We start from the raw sequence: 12318 nt of genomic DNA, 5'->3' as shown, positions 1-12318 counted from the left end.
AGTCTTCTAAGGCGATTAGCAAACACAATGTACCATTAGGACACTGGAGTGATAGTTGCTGGAAATGGGCCTTTATACACCTATGTAGATATTTCATTAAAAAACAGACGTTTCCACCTAGTAGTTAAATGTTTGCTTAACCTTGTTCTGCTTTGGTGTCCTTGTTTTTTGTTTATTTGTCTATTTATTTACGTTGAGAGCAACGGAAAAACCGGAGTCACATTCCTTGTATGTGTGCGCATACATGGCCAATAAAGCTGATTCTGAAGAATGCATTTGTTTTAGATGAATAAGTAGTAACACTATTTGATCACCAGGGGTCAGCAAAGCTTATCATTTAAAACTAGAGGCCTATTACACAACACTACATTTCATAAAGATAAGACAATCAAAGATGGCTCTGCTTCATAAGGACATCTCATCCTGGTGATTACAGGCTACATAAAGGATTAAAACGGGCTAATGAGACGTATCTATATATATATTCATGTATAAGTCGTCGGTAATTTTAACATGATACTGCAGTATTTCCTTGAGAGGAGGTAGAATAGAATAGAATAGTTTTTGTTCCGGGTGAAGTCATTTCCCAGAGGTTCTGTGATGTTGTTTGAAAACTCGCCTTTAACAACCCGTCAGCTGCAAATTAGCTTCAGAAGAACACCACAGGAAAGGACGTGTAGCCTTCACAATAAAAGCTTCACTCGTTTTCAGTCAAGTGTGGTTACGCAAAATGTTATATATCAGGAGTGATTTGTTTAAACAGCTAAAACGCTCATAAAAGACACAAGAGGCAACACAATACATCATTCAATGCATTCAACATGTTCCTCAAAAATAATTAACCATAGATAACCACCACCCATATACTTTCTGTGAAGTAGGTTATGTATTTATCTTGTACAATCATATACAGTAGGGTTTATGTGGATTGCAGCAGGCATCACTCTTTAGAAATACTCTCAGAAAAAATAAAATATATTGCAGCACGGATGTGTAAAGGCCTTCAACCATGCTATACTGTATTTGTACATAATATTTTGAGATGCTGGTGTCTAGATTATTATTTTGGACCTCAGGACTGCATTTGTTACGACCGCCAAGGAAGTGTTGTTTTTGTTTGTTTGTCTGATTGCATGGATTACACATAAACTACTCCACCAGCTTGTTTGTAGAGGGGGGATCCAAGGAAGAACCATGACATTTTGGTGCAGATCCAGATCAAGGGGCGAATCTAGGATATTTTTTTTCACTTTCTTGATTATTATGTATCACATTTTTCAACATTTCCCTGTCATTTGTCATAGAATATTTCATAGATCTTGATGAAATAACTCAGACATGTTTAGGGAACTGCTATTTATGAGTTTGTGCAAGTTGGTGCAGATTCATTGGAGGTAAATTGTTGGAGCTTGGTGGAGATATGCAACATGCCCATTTTAGCTTCTATGCTTGTTTGTATTTTCTGAACAGCAATGCAATTGGACAATGAGACAGTTACTGAATTTCAAAAAAGTGTGGTGATGACATTATCAATCTAAATCTGTTTGTTCTGACCCCCTAACAGTGTTATCTTGATTGCGTTAATGATTGGACTGGGTCTAAAAGGAGGGAACACATTACAGCCATTCTCGCCTCTCTACACTGGTTGCCTGTCAGCTACAGGATTGATTTTATGTTTGTGCACAAGGCACTAAATGGTCTCACCCCATCCTATATCTCAGAGCTCCTGTACAACACTGTAAGAAGATTGAGATCATCTGACCAGAGACTGCTGTCTGTCCAAAGATCAATGACTATGTGTTTTGGGGACAGGACCTTCTCCATCGCTGCTCTATATGTCTCAAACTCTCTCCCTCCCATCCGATTCCCCCCCTTGATAGAGTTTCTCAAAATACATCTGAAAACACATTTTCATTCATTAGCCTTTCATTTTGCTTAAATTGCTCTATTGTTGTTATTAGTGTTATTGCTGTTATTGATGATGGTAGTAAATATAATAATAATGACTATCTTTGAATCAACAATAAAGTGCTATGTGAATAAAGTTGATTATGCAAGATTAAAAAAAAAGACATATATTTATATGTCAATTCAATGTCATTTAAAATGTTGTCTTTAAACAAAAAAGCTGCAGATTGAATCTCACACAGGCTCGTATGTGATTCTCAGGGGGCTTTTATTTTGGGGAGGCGGATGTTCTGTGGCAGACTTGTCGGTGGTGGCGGAGGGAGAAGCCTGCGGAGGAGCAGCGGCAGCAGCAGCAGCAGCAGCGGTGTCATCGGCGGCGGAGGAGGAGGAGGAGGCTCAGCTCCTGAAACAAACAGGAAGCAGCACCGCTCCTCTCCACCTGTGAGCTGTGTCCTCAGCACACACACCGAGGCAGAGCCCAGCTGAGGCTCCTCACACACACGGGCACACACACGGGCACACACACACACGCACACACCAGAAGACCTGTGACTGTAACTTCCAGCTGCCTCTTCTCCTGGCGCCTCCTTCACCGACCTCCCACCGGAGAGAGACTCAAGGTAAGTCCGCAGTCTTTCAACCTTTCACCTGTCCGGTCCCGCATCAAACTGCGTTTAAAAACATCTTCTTATTTAATGTCGCATCGCTTCGGATGTCCATTAAAAAACACGTAACCTTTCTCCTGAGAAAACATCTTAAAAACTTCAGGGAATCCAAAGCATCCGCGTGTCATTCAACCAGTAAAGTAGTTCCCCAGCCAGCCTCGATTCCGATAAGAAGAAACATGGCTGGATTGTTTTACGGTTTATTGGGTTTAAGCTAAAACAAAGGTTACCTTTGGTGGGTGGCGACAGTGACCGCAGTTGTTACATTTTAATGGCAATTTTCTGAACATCAAGTGTTTGTCCTGGGTTCAAACGTAACCTGAACACACCATGAGGTTCTGTAGTTGTGTTAAAGAGTCAGTGTTTGTTGGATTCAGCCACAAAGCGAGACAACAACAAAGTAATTAGTTTTCTCAACAGAATGTAGCATTCCTCTCTGATTACAGCTCAGCTCCGTTGGGTTTTTTTCTTACGTTTTCTTATCCTGACAACAGGGAGAGAAGCTGATTTAACCCTTTCAACTTGCACTTATTTGTGGTTTTTATTACACAACAATGCAAGATTTTGTAATTTTACATTGTGTGTCTTGTAAAAAGTTGACGCCACATACTCTCTCATGTTGGTATAGAGATCCTCTTGATCTTTTTCACTGACCGTTGATCCCTGGTTCCCACTGGTACACACACACACACACAATCTGTGTCTCTTTTATTGTTGAGAAATAGACAGACAACGGTGCCAGAGAAAAAAAGAGGATGTGAAACTTTGGAGGTGATTCATGTTTTCAGCTTTTCTGTCCTAATCATGGAGAAATGTCAGAGGCTCAGTAGACTGGAGCTGTTTGGTTATATGCTCTCCCTGATGCCGTGGGACCCAACTATATATTGATGAAATCTATATAAATCAACAACTAATCCTAATTTGTTTGGGCACAATATCTGTCAGGATCCATCATGCTGACTGTTAATGTGCTAAGTGAGCTTCAAACCATACATACCTGTATGATGCAGCTTTGAGTACAGGTGTGTATGCAACATTTGGTATCTCATTTCTCCAGAGGACAGTACGTAATCACAGGTTGTATAGCAATGCGCAGCACTGCTTTATGGTCATATTGACAATATTGAAATTATTTTTCATTTATAGAATTTACAAAAAATAGAAATTCCTTCTGGCATTTCAACTATGAGCAGACTCTCAGTTTTATGCGTAGAAGATTTAATCACAGTATCAGATTACATAAGCGGCAGCATTACAGAGGATTTCATCGCATCGCCCACTCCTGTCTTATAGCCCTGGGCACATGTTCCAAATGGTCAAAGGAGTATTTTCTGTCATGTGAGACTCAAGCTGACATTTCTTTTTTTTTTCTATTAAACATTAGATAATTGTTCCGTTTTTGTAATTTCCCAGAGGTTTGTCATTAAAAGAATCTCAATGACGGTGCACACACATTTCTACTGTGCTTCCCCTCACAGTTAATGATTACTTGAATCTTTGCAGTGAATCTTAGAGCCACACATTACTCATGTTACAGAGCCACATGTTACAAATGAGAATAATCATCATCAAGAGAATAAACCAATATTTGCTACTATTTTAGTTTTGCAACGGTCCTGGAAGCCCTGCGTTGGGTGGGGTGTGCTGTCAGCCCTCCTCTGAGGTAAAGTTAGAAAACACTGATAAGGCTGACTGACGTCACTCTGCAGACATCAGCCAACAATACAGCTATTTATTCCAAGCCAGATTTTGTCCCAAAGCCCTGGTCTCTACTGAGAAGCTGAGCACAAATGAAAGCAAGTTCTGACTAAGTGCTGCCCCTAAAACAAAAGGGGAAAAAAAGGTTTTGCAACATTGGTGACGTCCATGTCCTACATCACGAACATGTTGTTTGGTGATGTAATTTTCTGCGCGGGGCTTCCTAGAAGGGTTGTGGTTTAGGATTCAGTTACTCGAATGTTGCAGGGTGTTTGGGGCTGAGGAGGGGGCAGAGAAAGGTGGTCGTCTTCAGCCGGAGTAAAGTATTGCGTGGTGAAACTCTGAGGTTAGGATAAGAGCAAGGAGCCATGTGGCTAACACAGCCAGCTTTACTTTACACGCTGGCAGCATGTTTGGTGTCACATATGAAAAGAATAACACAATTTATTGGTGTAGTATTTTGCAGTGTGCTCAATCATATCAAGTCTTGGAGTAAAACATATCAAAACATCAAGGTGTAACGGCATATTGCAGCGTGGTTAAACCAAACATACAGCACTGTCATTGAGTATTTGGACAATGGTATTTTTTCATTGTTTTGGCTTCGTTCCACCATGTTGGAGTTCAAATCACCAGGAGCAGAAAATGCTGACTTTCAACATAGACAGTGTTTCCATCCATACTGGGTGAAGGGTGTGGGAAAAGCTCTTAGACACGTCCGTTTGCATGTTAACGTTAAATTGAAGTCTGATTATGACATATGTCAACATTTTGTCCTACTACTTATTTAGACTCGAACCCATGTGTGGTCAAGCAGTTGGTAACTGCTGTATGTCAATGTCAGAAAAAGCTGCTAAAACTCCCATTTAAGACGCATAAATACTCCTCATCTCTTAATTTGATTATTGCTTTTTAACTTGCACCCAGTCCGGCTCTCCAATCAGGACCATCAATCGGGACTGCATTCACTGTGTTAAAAGCAGATCAGCACATCACTCAGGGCAGCTGACCTCACCAGCATCCTTGGTGTGTTGATTCAGTGAACCGATTGTTAATCCTTTTGTGATAACTACGTTGAGTGAGCTTTGAAATTGTAGAGAACTTTGAAAAACTACTGGGACAAGTTTAGTTTTAGCAAGTGATTCCACTCTCACACCTTTTAGATCCATTTCTGTATAGACGGCAATGTACGTGTAAAGATTTAAAGAAAAGCAAATGTGCCAAAAGATGAAAAAAAAAAATGAGATGAGATTCATTTTGAAGCTTTACAATGGATAACACTTATTAATCCCCTGTGTTATTGTTTGCCTGACATGTATGTTCTTGCCTCAGAGCTTCTGTCTCACTGATTTCCTGCTGTGCTTGAATACTGGGACTGATACAACTCAAGCGTGGGATAAAAAGCTGTGTTTTTCTAACGTTTTTTTCTCAGAACAACACATTCAAATAAATTTTTTCAAGAGAGCCCCTCTCCTACCAAGATTTTTATTGTCTGAGTACCTGTTTGGACTGAAATACCTGGAGTGTGCTGCTGCTGTCACCATCCCAATTATCTTCCTCCTCTCACTCTCTCTCCCCCCTGTATCTCCCTCCACTCTCACTCATTTCACGCCTCTGCACCGCTCCTCATTATAGGGAAAGGCTTGTGTAACATCCTCTCAAATTGTCTTTTTCTTTCTTTTTCATTTGTGTGTAAGTACAAGCTGGCGTTCACAATGTCTGCTAGCTTGCACAATCATGCTCATCTTTTCCAAGCCCCAGTCTCATCCTCTATGACTGACCAAGCAAAATGGTGTGTTCAGTATTCACTTAAACTAGGTGCAAATTGCACCTTACTACCTTTTGTAACACCAGCATGAAATGCAATTTGCTATGGCAAGAAATGTCTGTGCCTGTGGAAGCAGAGCAGCCTTTTGGAATTCTCCACTTTGCTGCTCAGCATGCCGGGACCTGCCAAGGAATGCAGGGAAGACACAGTGGGGGATACATGAGAGATGGATCTAAAATGACATGTGCTTTACAGAGAGTGATTTAAAGAAGTCTACAAAAGAACATCATGAAATTAAAAAGCTCCCTAAATTCATTTGCGGCACACAATTGGAGCAGGAACACAATGAAATATGTCAAATAGACCCAATACAGATTAGAAAACCTATTTAATCATATTTACTCTAAAGTTTAAATGCCGCAACAAACCTGGGGCTTGACAGCTTCCCTCAGATCACCTTCCATTCCCATGAGTGAATCTTCTTCTTGTACCTGCAAACACACCCTCACCTTCTTAAGTCAGACAAATTGTGTAAACAGAACTGAGAGTTCCCACTGAAACACTATTGATCTGGTTAATGACATCTTTGATGAAACATGTTAGTTACTGGGACTATATTGACATGCAATATTGCTGACAGAAAAGTGAGACTAAAAGAGTAAATGTCCTTTTTTGAATGGCTTCGCTGCACATTTCTTTTCCTGTACTTGAATCGTCTTTCTGGGTGTTCTGCAGACCAGCAGTGCATGAAAAGACTGAAAATGAGTTTGTATATCACTCTGCCTGAGAACACACCTACTGTCATAGCCCTGCTGAGTCAAAAACTATAATAATGTGGGTGGATGGATCACCTGCACCTCACATATCAAACTGTCTTCGGTCGAAATACTGAACCCTGAATTGACCTTGATGGTTGTAACATCAGTCTTAGGGAATGGGTGAATGGCATCTAGTGTAAAGCAGTCAGAGGGGTCTATTGGACTAGAAAAGCACAACATAAACACAGTCCATGTTTACTATCCACTTTCCATTTTTGTGTTGGACACCCTCACCTCGAATGAAAATGAATAACTACAGTATGTTTACCATAGCTGCACATATTTTAACCTAAAGCCGTAGATGATCATTTAAAATTGATGAAGCAGGCCAATTAGTTTCATTCAGCAGACCCACCTGCTGCTCGCTGCAGCTCTCTGTCATCTGGCTGTTCAGGGGGCTTTGTGCAGCTTCTCTTTTACTCCCTGAGCTGGTCTGAATCCTTCTCCATTTACTAAACATTTCATATCTTTGTCAATGAAATTCACCAGCAGATTTGTGATGCGCAGCCATCTTTTTGTTAGGGCAGAGCATTTGGTGAAGTCATGAGCTGACTGCTACAGGATTTGGATCTTTCCTCAGCTACTGAATGCTTCTTCTGAGTGTGTATGGCCTTTGTAATTATGTTTTATTCCAGGATGGAGTTGCACATTTTACAATGGTTTCATGTTTAGTGGAGCCATTATAACTCGCTAGATTCAATAAGCGCTAACAATAATTATTGCTATGTAATTGTATTCAGTAGCGCCATCACAAAAGTTCAGTACATATTGATATAATGCTTGTGTATTTTGTCATGGGCCTGAGTGAAGGTTGTTTATCTTTATGGGCAGAGAATGACAAACACTTGATTAGTGGCAAGAAAAAACTTTAGAATATAATCATCGTTAAAAGCCTCTTCCCGGATACTTCCGTGTTGTCAGTGTCACAATCCTGTGACCGGGGACTTGTCAACATCAAGCTTAAAAGGATAGTTCACCCAAAAATTAAAATTGACTCATCTACTCACCACTATGCCGATGGAGGGGTAGGTGAAGTGTGTCCACAAAACACTTTTGGAGTTTCAGAGGTAAACAGCGTTACAGCCAAATACAATTCAATACAATTAAAGTAAATTGTGAGCATTTCTTCAAATGTCTGAAATGTCCGCTGTGAGTCACGCGCGAACGCGGCTCCGGAGGAGGATAACAGAGGGCATTTAGGCTAATTGGAGTCGAATTTGAATGTCTGGCTTAGGGACACTTGGGCGACGCCACATGAGCAGTATGGAGACATTTTATGTTTTTCCTAGGTTATTTTTCACATTTGAAGAATTGGTCACCATTTACTTCAATTGTATTGGATTTAGCTAGATAATAAGGGAATATTCATTTTTAGGTGAACTATCCCTTTAAAGCGCCATCGCAGGCCAATAAAGTTAGCAAAGTTCAGACTTGTTTGTGCAACCGCCTCTGGCTAATAAATAAACAAAGTTGTAATGACTCATTAATTTAGATTTGTAAAATATCAAATAAATAACAAACATTACATCAAACCAAAGCCTCTGTGGTACGTCACCTGTGGCTGCCATGGTGGTTCAGCGTCTCCTGGCTGGGACAACACTTTGATATGGTAACTGCGGCAGCCTCAGATGCATAGATAGTGTTGGGTTATGCTACATACCCTTGAGGCTCCGGCCTCCACTCTGAAACCTGAGAGGACAAAACCTCAGCTTCATGTCTCTAAGGCAACACTTCCTCCATGTACAGGTCCCTGTCTGCTACTGCTGATGACACACGGACATGTCATGTCACACACATGTCTCTTTATTACTCTCTCTCACCTCTGTTTGCCCTTGCTCATGTGTGCGACATATGACTGATCTCAGCCAGCTTAATCTTTGTGACTGTCTGTGCTGTAATTACTGTGTGACAGTTTAGTCTCGTGGTTGTCCTGGCGCGTATGTGTGTGTGTTTGTCTTCTGAGTGATCAGTGCTATTCCCCGGTCTGAGATGGACCTTTGCTCAGTCAGGCAGCTGGAAGGTAACTCATTTACAGTGTCTGAGGGGAACTTTTGAGAATACACCCACAAACACACTCACACTCCATCCACCCACCTAAGTGCAGCCTCACACTTGTGTCTATAAATAGAGATAGAAACAAGTAGTGAAAGAGAGGGGGAACAAGATGAAGGAGTGTGTAAAGGTCATGGGTTGACACGTACACTACAAACACATACAGTGGTTGAAAGACTTGATATTCTTCATCCACCTCTAAATTTTACAATTTAATGACGGTAGGCACATCTGTGGGTGTGTTTCTCAAGCTCCTCTGTGATGGAGGGTCATAAACATCACACTGTGTTAATGAGCGGGTGTGTATTGTTTTTAGAAGTGGAGGGACAGCGCTCTTTTGTTTACGGTGAGGCACCGATGACGCATGGTCAAATGTAATGGCCCTTCAGACCGCTCTAGGTTTGGGAGTGCGTGGAACGTGTGTTCTGGTGCATTCCTCCCGCATTCCTTTTGCATGGTTTGAGGGCATTAACTAAATCGCCTTTACTGGATGTGATTTTTTTTTTTCCCGACATTTTTCCAGTGCATAGCATAAGGTTTTAAGTTGATTTCTCACTTTTCTTGGCAGCCTATACTTTATACTACTTATTTATGCCAAAATGGTATAAGAATCAATCAGGACATAGTTGAGATAAGTTATTTATCACAGTGAAAGTGTTTCTCATTTGTTTTCAGTGACTTAACTCCAGGGTTTAGTCATTACAGGCCCAGAAAGGAAAAATTGTATTGTTAGTACAGGGAGTGCCCTCCAGGAGATTTGGTTTATTATGCAACGCTCCAGGGCCTGAAAAACTACCTGTTTACAAAAGGAACTTTCACTGGACTTTGAGGCCTGAAGGTCAGAATGAACTTTAGGATATTTGTATTAAGATATTTGAGAACAGTAAGGAAATTAAAGTATATTCTTCCCAGTGACTGACCCATGCAATAAAAACTGTGTGTGTGTGTGTGTGTGTGTGTGTGTGTGTGTGTGTGTGTGTGTGTGTGTGTGTGTGTGTGTGTGTGTGTGTGTGTGTGTGTGTGTGTGTGTGTGTGTGTGTGTGTGTGTGTGTGTGTGTGTGTGTGTGTGTGTGTGTGTGTATTTGCCCCAAGGTAGACGAGAGTGAGAGACTTCGCTGCTGATGAAGCCCACAGTTTTAGGATTGTGCATTCCTCTCATTCTTGTAACGGAGGATGGGTGGAGGAGAGGAAGGGTGTGTGAATGTGTAGAGACAGATATGAAAGTCGAAATATACAATTATAAGATTGTCAGCTATTTTAGCGGAGGATCTGAAGTCGAGAAAATCCCATAACCTGAGTTGTTATGTTTGTTTTTAGGTCTACATACATACTTATAGTGAACACAATACCTCAGGTACAGTTTCTTCAAATTTAACACAAACCTTCACTTTGGGTCAAGGACAAACTGGTTTAAATTTGGTGGTCAAACGTCACTGACCTTTCTGAACATGCTTTTTGCCATAATTTAAAACTTCTAAATAATAAAATCCTACCTTCATACCTGTTCATTAAAATTCTTCAGAGTCATTACTACATAATATTACATTAGTCGGGACAGACATGGATGTAAACTGCAACTTGACTGGTGGCAGAGGCGTATAACCACATGTGTTTGTGTGGTTAGTCCTTTCAGAACAGAACAGCATGTATGTGCAGGTGCCTGATCCCTTTTGTGTCAGAACAATAGAAACACATAACTCTTGAAGCCAACGTCACTAACCACTACTGTGTGCATTATGCTGGAAACTGTTATCCCTCAGAAATGACTTCACTTTAGTGAATGGCTGAAGTTGCTTTAACAACAACTTATGGCAAAGTAACTAAATTCATTAAACTCACAAATGTGGTTTTGTCACAAAATGATTCAAACAGTAGGAGTCATTAACGCCTCCGAACTGTCACTTAATGCCGTGTCAGTAAATTATATTTCATTGTAGATTTACATTTTCATAGTTTTAAAGGTTTTAAAATGCGACTCAGTAAGATCTCTTTCGAATTGTAGCTTTAACTTTTTACTGCTATACTTTTTTTCATTTGTAAACCTACCATATTTATGTCAAAAATAATGGAGCATAACAAACAAGAATCGCACTCAGTAGAGCGCATATACCGCCAAGGCCCAACAGTCCTCTTAAATTCAATCAAGCTGCAGCAAATATCACTCAGATATCAGTCCTCTGAACATGCAAATCTGTGAAACACACCTCTAATTTCTCAATGTTAAAGAAAGTTTAACAATTTTTGGATCAGCCCCTTTGTCCAGATGCACAAAAACAGTTAATGGGTTCTGTTTTTGCCCAGAGGGTATCCTTTCCAAAGTTTCAAGGAAATCTGCCCAGTAGTTTTTGCGTAATCCTGTTTACAGAATAACGGCAGTGAAAACCTTATTGGCCAAGGCAATAAACTGATGATTTAAATTGGTGTCAGCTGGTCAATGCTGAAATGCTTAAGTGTCACGTCTAAAGGCCCGTAGGAATGTTTTTGTATTATACATATTGAAGTCAGCAGTGTCCCCACCAACTTCAGAGGTTTTTGTCATATTGTTTTTGGCATATTTGTCATATTGTCTTTCTTTTCAGTGTTTCTTCTGGGATTTAGAAAAAAAAAAGTATTAATAGTTAAATTAAGTCTGAAAGGGAAGAATTCTTTGAAATGTGGAGAGTCCTGTTCTTGAAAGGCACAAAAGTGATGTTGAGCAATAAGCCTGATTGTCAGGCTTCAGAATCACTAGCAGATCTGTAAAATGTTACTGACTCTGTGGCCATGTTTTTTACGATCTGTGATTAAACAGATTATTTTCAGCATCAACCCAAAAACAAACTGAAAAAGCCATTGACGTTACTCTGGAGTTTTTTTTTCTTTCCAGAGAACTGAGGCAAAGCTAATTTTGGGGTTGGCCCTCGAGCAAAAACGTCATCACTTAACCACTCTATACTGAACCCTCTGTCTGTCTTCCTCTCTCATTTTCTCCTAAAATCACTGTTACACCCACACAAACACACTCTGGTGTGGATCATGTGACGCTTTAAGCTAAATTCAGTCAGGGAGTTTAAACATTGACTGTCTCTGGCCTGTGAGTTTATCATTGTTATCAACAGCTCACTTCCTAGAGCGAGTGTGTGGAGACAACCATAAAATATTTTTCTTTGGAAGCCCAGAGTCTCACCTGTTCCTATGAATGAACCCATGACCCTGCTGAAAATGTAATGTAATGATTGCTTCTGTGCTTTAAGCGTCTCTGACTCAAACCACAGTTGTTTTTTGTGTGTCACACCCTGGTAAACAAGATAGACAATCTTAACCACTGAGGGCAAAAACAGGAAGTGCACTGGCCTCAATCAGAGTTTGTGCGGTGTCATCAGTGTGCATGGTGGCACTGTGTGTTTTTGCCAACAGTATGCTGTATTTT

At 40.5% G+C, this 12318-nt stretch overlaps 1 protein-coding gene across 1 annotated transcript in view; it reads left to right on the top strand.

Moving 5' to 3' along the window:
* Nucleotides 1–2183: 2183 nt before the first annotated feature.
* The window catches only part of pik3cb (phosphatidylinositol-4,5-bisphosphate 3-kinase, catalytic subunit beta), a 57215-nt gene continuing 47080 nt past the window's right edge, over nucleotides 2184–12318 (top strand). Inside the window, exon 1 of the mRNA XM_034604178.1 lies at nucleotides 2184–2528. The gene's annotated coding sequence lies outside the window, so the exon portion shown is untranslated. The remainder of the gene's footprint in view (nucleotides 2529–12318) is intronic.

This window comes from Hippoglossus hippoglossus, chromosome 13 (assembly GCF_009819705.1).
Source record: "Hippoglossus hippoglossus isolate fHipHip1 chromosome 13, fHipHip1.pri, whole genome shotgun sequence".
Lineage (NCBI taxonomy): Eukaryota > Metazoa > Chordata > Actinopteri > Pleuronectiformes > Pleuronectidae > Hippoglossus > Hippoglossus hippoglossus.
This window is presented reverse-complemented; position numbering and strand designations above follow the sequence as displayed.